Here is a 12,353-nt window from a genome sequence, read left to right as displayed (position 1 = left end):
AGAGGAAATCAAAGAACACCACCGAGATACTTCCTGTGGTGTGCCCTGCCCCCGCAGATCCTGCATGAGGCATAAGACACTGCATTAGTTTTGGCAAGAGTATTCTTTTAATATTGGTCACACTTTTTGTGTTTTCTAAGTCATAATTGTTTTTCTGACTCATAACAGACAATTATTACTATTAACTAGCTTATTTAGTTGATTGTTCATTGTTAGCTGTACCCGTGATATGTTTTCATACAGAAATCATCTGCTTCAGTCCCATTACCTTCTGATTAAGTACTTTACCGTCCATCTGCCAGGAAAGTGTTAATATTGCATGTGGACAAGAAATCATCTGATTGTTGTCAAGCCCCATGGGCCGGCAGCTGAACAAATGCTTTTCACAAGTTCTGCCAAGCTGGTATGCATTTGGCAGTGGAGACAAAGCCTTCGGGTAAACAGAATGCTTTGTACTGAGCTACTGAGTCTCATGTAACAGAATCTAACGTAAGGGGTGATCTCCTTGCCTTGGCCCGTTGTGGGTATGCAGGTGCACAAAATACTGAATGGAAACTAATTCAATGCACAACATTTAAAGGGAACCTGTCCCCTTCATAATGCACCCCCCCCCCTTCCCAAGCACCTGCAGTAGGCTCATGGGCCCTGGTGCAAGAGTTCAACTTGGACCCCCCCCCCCTTCACTCAGCGCTGGTGCACCTAGCTTTTCTGCTGCCCAAGGCAAATATTGAAATCCCCCCCCTTCCCTCCAGTCCCACTGTTAAAGGGGTTGTCCTCTTTTTACTACTGATGACCTATCCTCGGGACTTCTCTTCTCTGATGTAGATATTCTGTTTACTCTTCTTCTCCTGTCAGACCAGACCGCCATGGTGACTTCTTTCAGCCGCGCCTCGTCTCTGCAGAGTTTAACAGACATCTTACTTTCCTATTTTTCCATCCTCCTCCTCACCTTCTCAACACCCCATCCTGCCACCCCAAATACTGTGCCCACTGTGCTCCCCAATATTTTCCTGCAGAAACAGTTCCCCTGAAAATACTGGTACCACGTCAGTACAAAAACACCCCTTTATATTGTGCGCTAGTCCAAAAAAATCCCCCCTTTCTTTCAGATTAGACCCTCATATAAAACCCTAAATGAGATCCCCCCATCTCAGACCAAACCCCCTTTAGACCTCTATGTCAGACCCCATATAAGACCCTAGTTTTAGATCTCAGATCAGACCCCCATTAGACCTCCATGTAATACCCCAACCCAATATCAGACTTCAGATAGGACCTGTTAGCGGTTTTCTTCAGGCAGGTTTATGCTGGTATAAGATGAGGCATCAGACCTCCAACCCGTGAATATTTCCCTGTGCAACGAATATCCAATTTGCTTCTGATCAGAGAGATAAATAACAGCCCAGACCGAACTTAGGTTGCTAAATATCTGACATCTTTATTTTTCATCACATACTTATAGGGTTTTTTGGGGGTGGGCGCATATTGTTTCTCAAGGTCCAATAGGAACAATCCTGGTATTTCTAAAGAGGCTCTGGGAACATGTGTCACCAAATTACAGTTGAAACTTTGTTAAACAATGCTGGTATCTGCTGTATACAATACTTGCAAAAGAGCTATTTTACATTCAACATGTTTCCCTCAGTATGCTAACAAGGTGCATAGGCTATCTTAGCATGTTTCATTGTATGTGAGGTGAGATGTTAAATAGCTCCTTTGTTCAGAGATGCTGCTATTGTGTCCAGTACTGGCAGAGGGTGTGTTACGTGCTAATTTCGATGTGATGCATGCATAAGAGATGAGGTTTGTATAATATATGTCTTATCTGTGATGTATCAAACGATTTATGAAAAATCCCTTTCAATCCAACCATTGATCCCAACTTATATATATATATATATAAAAACGGGATCACTGTCCGTTTTCCTCCATCTAAGGCCGTGTGTGTGTGTATGCATGTATATATATATATATATCGTGCGTGTGTGACACATAAAGACATTGAAGACTATGAAGGAGATTAAAAAAACCTTCTGTGTAATTTGGCGCACAGTAGGAAAAAATCTCCTGCATAGTGAAAAGAGAGAAGAAAGAAAGAAGATAAGGCATGCAAGCTCTACACATAGATAGGATATTCGGGTTAGATCTTTTACTGGGCTAACCCCGCCCTCCATGGCACATGGCTGCCCAGTAATGTTACAGATAGGCAGGTACATTCCACCTCATGCCTTGACCAATAGAAATACTCTTAGACCTGGAAGGTACACATTCGCACATTTCCCGAGAGTGGCGGTGGGTGGCGCTCAAATACTCACCATCCACTACCACACCCAGAACATGCGCAAATGCTCCCAAACGAATCAGCCTTCTTTTAAACAAATGTGGCCCTAATCGGACAACATCTATTTAATCTGGTACAAATATGCTACTGACCCACAGTGAATCTCTGTTAGACATGGTTCCGACAGGGGGGATCAGTCCCTGAGGAAGGTCTTTTAAAACAGAGTCGACCAATAAAGGTGATATAGCATTCACATGGACACCAGTCCCACCAACCAATGTTCCAATGTTGGTGCCCCCATGGTTCAGTGAGACCGGCATCAGTGTGCCATACCCCACCGTTGCTGATGAGGACCCGCTGGTAGCCTTCACTAAGAACATTGTTCTCAGAGCAAGCAGCCATTGGATCCCTCTCAAACCAACGGTGGCGGCTTTCACATGGGAAGTAGGGACCAGAGTGCTGATTTATAGAATTTCCCTTGCAACGACCTGACCCGATCACGCTCTCATAACCGTAATCAGGTCAGACCTTACACAGGGAGGCATATAGAAAATAAACCTACATACCATTCCTAAGCCAAAAAGAAAGTCTACTATAGTCATCCTATGCTTAATAAAACTTTCCACGACAGTTCCCTCCTCTCTGTAATATGTCCCCTGTGTTCTTTGAGTCTCTTGCTGCATCTTCGGTTTCCTCAGCTTGCCCTCGTCGATTGTGGTGCTCCTTTGGGTGTTATTGCCTCCATGATGATGCTCCATCCTTCGGTTTGATTCTTTGGGGAGTTGACTCTGAGGCAGGTCCTGATGTGGTAAGGTGTGGCGTGGCGATGAACGTTTAGTTGGACATCCTTTCCATCAAAGACATAGGTTGATCCGTGGTGTATCTGGGAGCTGCGATTAGGATGTGATTATCTGCACGTCACTGGGAGATCCGATCGATCAACCAGCAGGAGCATCTCACCAGGATATATATGATAAAGAGAAAAATAACAACATAAGTATATATATATTCCTATTTCCTTCAACCAGTTACCTATGGAAAACAGGAAATCTCCAAAACCACCCTCAGTAATAGCCCTATCTCTGTCCTGAATTACAGTGATCTTATCCATATGGGCCTGGACTTTATCCCTGGTATCTGCAGTCCTCTCCTATAAACTCACAGAAACCCCCCTAAGAAGCAAAAGGAAAATCCAGCTGGTGCACCTGTTGGCAAGGGAAACAAGAGCGAAATATCATTATAGTCAATGTTTAATTTCTTAATCAGTTTTGCCACATATTCCTCTTATATCTGCTGCAAGTCTCTAGGCCAGAATTAATGGACTCATTGTCCATGGGGTTGGGAAGGGTCTTTCCATCCAATACTACTCCTCCCTTTGACCATAGACCGTTAAGAGTCTTTGGTCAGCCCTTGAATCTTTAATGCCCTTGCATATATTGTTCTACTGGGCTGTGCAGACTGTACAATAGGCTGACTAGCATGCTCAGACAAAACTTGTTCCACAGGTTCTGTAAAGCCAGGAGCTTGTGGTAGAGTCATGTGTGCACATATCCCATCATCCAACTGTACAATGGCAGATATGGGGGTGGACCAGGAGCTGGAATCACAATGGGGGTTTTACTTTGTTGTCTTGTGTTTGAACTGCACAAGCCAGTCCAAAATTTTTGCACAGATAGCCATGCTTGGCCACAGGTTTTCATATACATTTTATTCCAATGAGGGTCTCCTTTGTACCATGGAAAAGTGTCTATGTCATTCAGACATAGGCCCTTGATCATGGCCATATGAAAGTCTGAAAAAGACCCTTCTTTTGGGAACGGGTCAGTACATTTCATTCCTTCTGTCCATTTACACATATTATCAACCCAAGGATCAGTACAAAATGGACCTAAACACCTCTGGACAAACATTTTTGGACTTTCCCCCAATTCATTTTTAGGAGACAGTTTTACCATAGAGTGATTTGCAGCAGACTTAGGGACATGATTTTCAGTTCTAAATTTAAAATTCAGTTTCTTTTTGGGATCCTTCTTACCATAAGAATTGCCCATTTTTACTTAGCTAAAATATACAGTGAGATCCGCTGAATTTGGAGGTTTATTAAAGGATGTTTGTGTTCAGTGCAAAAATACTCACTGATAAACCTTATGCTTATCAGTTTATGTGTTTTTCCTATTTCTCTAATTCAGGCTCATAACTACTCCTGAATTTATGGCAGATTTTAAACTATTGATGGCCAATTTTATACCTTCAATTTCAGCATGAACTCGCATACAATCTATACATAATCTATACACAGTCTATACAGTAAAATTCAACCTTATTTATATAACGACTAAAAAATGCTTAAGCAACTATACAGCTATATACAGGTTTTAGCAAAGGATATTCGTTGCACACAATACTGTTTTTCAGATTAGGGGACTCCAGACCCCATTTTTTTTTCCAGAAATATCAGATTCCTGGGGGACATCAGATCCCTCTATTTCTTTAGGAATATCAGATTCCTGGGAGACGCTTATCAGAAGCGCTTACCGGGTTCAAATAATCCACTCTTACAGTATAGGGCAGTAATAATATATATCTTAAATATAGAATCACTTACCCGATACTGTATTTTGGTGGATCCCACCTTCTGACACCAAACTGTTAGCGGTTTTCTTCAGGCAGGTTTATGCTGGTATAAGATGAGGCATCAGACCTCCAACCCGTGAATATTTCCCTGTGCAACGAATATCCAATTTGCTTCTGATCAGAGAGATAAATAACAGCCCAGACCGAACTTAGGTTGCTAAATATCTGACATCTTTATTTTTCATCACATACTTATAGGGTTTTTTGGGGGTGGGCGCATATTGTTTCTCAAGGTCCAATAGGAACAATCCTGGTATTTCTAAAGAGGCTCTGGGAACATGTGTCACCAAATTACAGTTGAAACTTTGTTAAACAATGCTGGTATCTGCTGTATACAATACTTGCAAAAGAGCTATTTTACATTCAACATGTTTCCCTCAGTATGCTAACAAGGTGCATAGGCTATCTTAGCATGTTTCATTGTATGTGAGGTGAGATGTTAAATAGCTCCTTTGTTCAGAGATGCTGCTATTGTGTCCAGTACTGGCAGAGGGTGTGTTACGTGCTAATTTCGATGTGATGCATGCATAAGAGATGAGGTTTGTATAATATATGTCTTATCTGTGATGTATCAAACGATTTATGAAAAATCCCTTTCAGGACCCCCATTAGACCTCCAGACCCCCATATAAGACTCCCATTAGACCTCCCGCCCCCCATATCTGACCCCTATTAGTCCTCTAGACCCTCAATCAGACCTCCAGACCACCAATCATACCCCCAATCAGACCACCATTAGACCTCTAGACCCCCAATCAGACCCCCATTAAACTTCCAGACCCAGTCAGACCTCTCCAGACCCCCAGTCAGACCTCTCCAGACCCCCAGTCAGACCTCCAGACCTCCCTGTCAGACATCCAGACTCCCCAGTCAGACCTCCAGACACCCCAGTCAGACCTCCATACCCACCTTATTAGACCACTTCCGATCCCAGTCAGACCTCCAGACCCCCAGTCAGACCTCCAGACCCCCCAGTCAGACCTCCAGACCCCCCATTAGACCACTTCAGACCCCCAGTCAGACCTCCAGACCCCCCATAGACCACTCCAGACCCCCATTAGACCTCTCCAGACCCCCAGTGAGACCTCCATATCAGACCTCAGATCAGACTGTAAAATAATATAGTAACTTACCTCTCCTGCCGCCACTCTACTTGTCCTGGCTGTCTTCTCTTCTCAGGGCCCGAGCTGCAGTCACCTGACCTCCTGCAGCGTCAGGTCAGAGTGCGTTCTGTACGCTGCAGGTAGAAAGGACACAGCAGCGCGGGCAGTACTAGACAGCGCTCACAGCGCTTCTCTCCCCCTCCTCCTACAGACTAGTGAGCGCTTCCTTTATAAGATGTATTGCATCTTATAAAACGAAAAAGTACAGTACCACTTGCAAGGGGGGCCCTCTGGCTTAGGGGCCCGGTCGCAACCGCTGCGACCCCTATAGTTACGCCAGTGCTTTAAAACTCAAGTCATCTTGTCTTTGTTGGATCTGATGGCCAAATTTGCAGCAAAACAACTTTATTCCCCCGCTCGGTGCATGTTAATGAGCAGCTGGAAGTCAAGAGGAGGTGGTCTTATCGCTTCAAGTCAAGGGGGGGCATTATGTAGGTGAGAGGTTCCCTTTAAAAAAGACTAGGATAAAATGATAAATGTAGTTTAAAATATGCATGTTATCAAAGACTTACAAACTATGGAGGCAGATCAAGCAGCTGCTATGGGACCCTTGGAGAGAGGATCCCGGGTGTGGTGGTTCTGCTTCCGGGTGGAGAGAAACAAGTTATTTTCGGTCAGGTGAATGCCTAATTTTTGGGGCCCGTACTCCTGTAGCCTAAAATTAAAATTTTGGAATTAAAAGTTGGAATTTTTGCCATTGATCCCCCTCTGGTATGTCACTGTCCATGTTGTGGGACTATTTGTGCACTTCTAGTAAGTATTTGGTGGCTGCAAATATGACCTGAAGGTTTTTCAGGTTCGCCTGCCATTAAAGCGAATGGGGACCGCCGCGAACGCGCGGTTCGCGAACATTTGAAACGTCTTGGCCAATGTTCGTCCATCACTACAGGGAGTGCAGAATTATTAGGCAAGTTGTATTTTTGAGGATTAATTTTATTATTGAACAACAACCATGTTCTCAATGAACCCAAAAAACTCATTAATATCAAAGCTGAATATTTTTGGAAGTAGTTTTTAGTTTATTTTTAGTTTTAGCTATTTTAGGGGGATATCTGTGTGTGCAGGTGACTATTACTGTGCATAATTATTAGGCAACTTAACAAAAAACAAATATATACCCATTTCAATTATTTATTTTTACCAGTGAAACCAATATAACATCTCAACATTCACAAATATACATTTCTGACATTCAAAAACAAAACAAAAACAAATCAGTGACCAATATAGCCACCTTTCTTTGCAAGGACACTCAAAAGCCTGCCATCCATGGATTCTGTCAGTGTTTTGATCTGTTCACCATCAACATTGCGTGCAGCAGCAACCACAGCCTCCCAGACACTGTTCAGAGAGGTGTACTGTTTTCCCTACTTGTAAATCTCACATTTGATGATGGACCACAGGTTCTCAATGGGGTTCAGATCAGGTGAACAAGGAGGCCATGTCATTAGATTTTCTTCTTTTATACCCTTTCTTGCCAGCCACGCTGTGGAGTACTTGGACGCGTGTGATGGAGCATTGTCCTGCATGAAAATCATGTTTTTCTTGAAGGATGCAGACTTCTTCCTGTACCACTGCTTGAAGAAGGTGTCTTCCAGAAACTGGCAGTAGGACTGGGAGTTGAGCTTGACTCCATCCTCAACCCAAAAAGGCCCCACAAGCTCATCTTTGATGATACCAGCCCAAACCAGTACTCCACCTCCACCTTGCTGGCATCTGAGTCGGACTGGAGCTCTCTGCCCTTTACCAATCCAGCCACGGGCCCATCCATCTGGCCCATCAAGACTCACTCTCATTTCATCAGTCCATAAAACCTTAGAAAAATCAGTCTTGAGATATTTCTTGGCCCAGTCTTGACGTTTCAGCTTGTGTGTCTTGTTCAGTGGTGGTCGTCTTTCAGCCTTTCTTACCTTGGCCATGTCTCTGAGTATTGCACACCTTGTGCTTTTGGGCACTCCAGTGAAGTTGCAGCTCTGAAATATGGTCAAACTGGTGGCAAGTGGCATCTTGGCAGCTGCACGCTTGACTTTTCTCAGTTCATGGGCAGTTATTTTGCGCCTTGGTTTTTCCACACGCTTCTTGCGACCCTGTTGACTATTTTGAATGAAACGCTTGATTGTTCGATGATCACGCTTCAGAAGCTTTGCAATTTTAAGAGTGCTGCATCCCTCTGCAAGATAGCTCACTATTTTTGACTTTTCTGAGCCTGTCAAGTCCTTCTTTTGACCCATTTTGCCAAAGGAAAGGAAGTTGCCTAATAATTATGCACACCTAATATAGGGTGTTGATGTCATTAGACCACACCCCTTCTCATTACAGAGATGCACATCACCTAATATGCTTAATTGGTAGTAGGCTTTCGAGCCTATACAGCTTGGAGTAAGACAACATGCATAAAGAGGATGATGTGGTCAAAATACTCATTTGCCTAATAATTCTGCACGCAGTGTAGTGAGAACCTGTACTGGATTCAGACAGTGTATTTCCTAAATTGCCTTTCCAGCAAGCACAAGCCTAAGGCCTCGCTCACATTTCCGTTTTTCACTGACGTGTGCTGTCCGCTTTTTCTGCGGACACCACACGTACCCATTGATTTAAATGTGTCTGTTCACATTTCAGTATTTTTTCACTGACCGTGGGGCAGTAAAAAAAAAAAATCATGGGGACATGCACTACTTTGATCCGTGATGCGGACCAAGCACGCCCATAAAAGTCTATGGCCCCTTTCACGCGAGACTGACGGATTAGGTCCTGATGCGTTCAGGATGCTTTCAGTGAAACTCGCACCATTTTGCAAGCAAGTTCAGTCAGTTTTGTCTGCGATTGCGTTTATTTTTTTCCGCGCGGGTGCAATGCGTTTTGATGCGTTTTTCACGCGCGTGATAAAAAACTGAAGGTTTACAAATAACATCTCTTAGCAACCATCAGTGAAAAACGAATGGCACCCGCACTTGCTTGCGCATGCAATGCGTTTTTCGCGCAGCCCCGTTCACTTCTATGAGGCCAGGGCTGCGTGAAAAACACTGAATATAGAACATGCTGCGATTTTCACGCAACGCAGAAGAGATGTGTGAAAAACAACTCTTATGTACACAGACCCAATGAAATGAATGGGTCAGGATTCAGTGTGGGTGCAATGCGTTCACATCACGCTTTGCACCCGCGCGGAAAATTCGCTCGGGTGAAAGGGGCCTATATGTCCATGAAAATCACTGACCCAAGGGTGGCATCCGTGTTGTGTCCGTGTTGCCTCCGTTTTTCACTGAAGACTGATAGGAGATTCTTTGGGAATTAATTTTCAGCTGAGCAACGTCAGTGATTTACACGGATGGAAAAAATGGACACATGGATCAACCACGGATCCTTCACGGACATCTTCACCGATGAAACATGTACTTTTTTTTTCACGGACGTGACAGTAACATGGAAATGGGAACGAGGCCTAAGGTCTTTGCAAAACAAATACCGGACGGTAGTTTAGAGCTGATTGGGTAGAAGAATTGGAAAATCAAAAAACTGCTCAGTAAATAGGACTTTTCACAACAATGTAACAATATGTCTACAAATTTCACACATATTAAGTAATGTACTGGGGGGTGCAGTGTTAAGTATACTAAGATATGTTTGGACAACTCAGTGGACCGATTTTGAATACTACTTTAAAGTATGAAGCAGCGTCCATGTCTACAGCCGACAAAAATTGGGTACGTTCACTAAAAAATATTCTGCCGTTTTGTGTATCCAGCTCCTGTGCAGACCTATGTGTCTTCATGGCTGTAGACTAGAAACAAACCTTGTGTCGCTTGATCCTGCAGCCATATGACACTCCCATCTCCCCCGTCTTCTATGCTCAGTAGTTTAGAAAGGTGGGATCAGGATCAGACTACATTAAGTTTGTTTGTAGTCTGTAACCATGGAGACACCTAGGTCTGCATTTGAAAACATTGTTTCTTATTTTATTCTAGATGTTCTGACACGATTCAGAAATAGCTGGGAAAATATACCTCGCCTATACCGCTATATATTGTTAGAAGATTGTGGCAGATCCTCTCTTAATAAGAACGCCGCTCGAGCCCTCGTTAAGTCTCCAGTAACGTGAACACGAGACGTTTGTCTCTCTTTTTAATTTGCAATGTTTTAATTACGTTGGCGCAGGTGTGCGTATAAATATAGCTTCCTGTGTAAGCGCCAAAAGGCAAATCACAGAGCGAAGGAGTTTTTGCATTTGTCGCCAGTAGAACCCAGCAAACTGGAAAACACAGAACTTTATTACAAATAGCAAGATTCCTGCCAGACGGGTGCCACCCGTGACCGAAAAAAACACTGTTTGGCGCAGAGTCAGAATAGGGACCCTTTGGCACAAGAGAGGAGATAACTAATCGATGGGGATCCGACTGCTGGGACATATCGACATCTGGTGCACCCTCACTGCACAAGGGAGCAGGACAACCATGAATAATACCACCCAGGGCCGTCTTTTCGAATGGGCACGCTGGGCAGTTGCCCGGGGGCCCCACTTGCCTGGGGGCCCGCCTGCCCAGTGAACCCACCAGCCCACCCCCCAGTTGAATACTAATGAGCGCTTCCATTATGGAAGCGCTCATTAGAACCGAGAGACCAGGAAGTGGTGAACGCTCTGTACTCACCACTTCCTGGTCCTCGGCTGTCGGCTGTGCAGGGCTGCGCACAGCGTGAGGGCGCTCTGTGACCTCACGCTGTGCGCGCCAGTTCAGAGCACAGAGTCGACTGAGGAGAGGCAGGCGGCGTCCAGGAGCAGGAGAGGTAAGTGATTTTTTATTTTATAAGAAAATGTGGCTGCTGGGGGCATAAGGGGGCTAATGGAGAGGCATATGGGGGCTAATGGAGAGGCATATGGGGGGCTAATGGAGAGGCATATGGGGGGCTAATGGAGAGAGGCATATGGGGGGCTAATGGAGAGAGGCATATGGGGGGCTAATGGAGAGGCATATGGGGGCTAATGAGGCATATGGGGGCTAATGGAGAGGCATATGGGGGCTAATGAGGCATATGGGGGCTAATGGAGAGGCATATGGGGGCTAATGGAGAGGCATATGGGGGGCTAATGGAGAGGCATATGGGGGGCTAATGGAGAGAGGCATATGGGGGGCTAATGGAGAGAGGCATATGGGGGGTTAATGGAGAGGCATATGGGGGCTAATGAGGCATATGGGGGCTAATGGAGAGGCATATGGGGGCTAATGAGGCATATGGGGGCTAATGGAGAGGCATATGGGGGCTAATGGAGAGGCATATGGGGGCTAATGAGGCATATGGGGGCTAATGGAGAGGCATATGGGGGCTAATGAGGCATATGGGGGCTAATGGAGAGGCATATGGGGGCTAATGGAGAGGCATATGGGGGCTAATGAGGCATATGGGGGCTAATGGAGAGGCATATGGGGGCTAATGGAGAGGCATATGGGGGCTAATGGAGAGGCATATGGGGGCTAATGAGGCATATGGGGGCTAATGGAGAGGCATATGGGGGCTAATGGAGAGGCATATGGGGGCTAATGGAGAGGCATATGGGGGCTAATGAGGCATATGGGGGCTAATGGAGAGGCATATGGGGGCTAATGGAGAGGCATATGGGGGCTAATGAGGCATATGGGGGCTAATGGAGAGGCATATGGGGGCTAATGGAGAGGCATATGGGGGCTAATGAGGCATATGGGGGCTAATGGAGAGGCATATGGGGGCTAATGGAGAGGCATATGGGGGCTAATGGAGAGGCATATGGGGGCTAATGAGGCATATGGGGGCTAATGGAGAGGCATATGGGGGCTAATGGAGAGGCATATGGGGGCTAATGAGGCATATGGGGGCTAATGGAGAGGCATATGGGGGCTAATGGAGAGGCATATGGGGGCTAATGAGGCATATGGGGGCTAATGATGAGAGGCAGCATATGGGGGCTAATGATGAGAGGCAGCATATGGGGGCTAATGAGAGGCATAATAACACTGTCATCCACAGATGCCCCCATAACAGTGTGTCTTCCACAGATCCACCATAACAGTGCGCCTGCGCACTGACGAGAGACAGAAAGAAGGGGAAAGAATCCGCGGAAGCAAGCAGAGGACGGCACAGCAGACGATTGAACAGCTTCTTTTGTAAGTAAATAGTTTTATTATAAATGTATCCCTGCAGACCGCAATTCTCTCATATTTTGTAATCTTATTTATATATACTTATTTTGTTTTTGCCCCCCCATTTTTGACTGTGGTATCTTTGTGCCCCCCCTATATATTATT

This window comes from Bufo bufo, chromosome 9, assembly GCF_905171765.1.
Source record: "Bufo bufo chromosome 9, aBufBuf1.1, whole genome shotgun sequence".
Lineage (NCBI taxonomy): Eukaryota > Metazoa > Chordata > Amphibia > Anura > Bufonidae > Bufo > Bufo bufo.
This window is presented reverse-complemented; position numbering follows the sequence as displayed.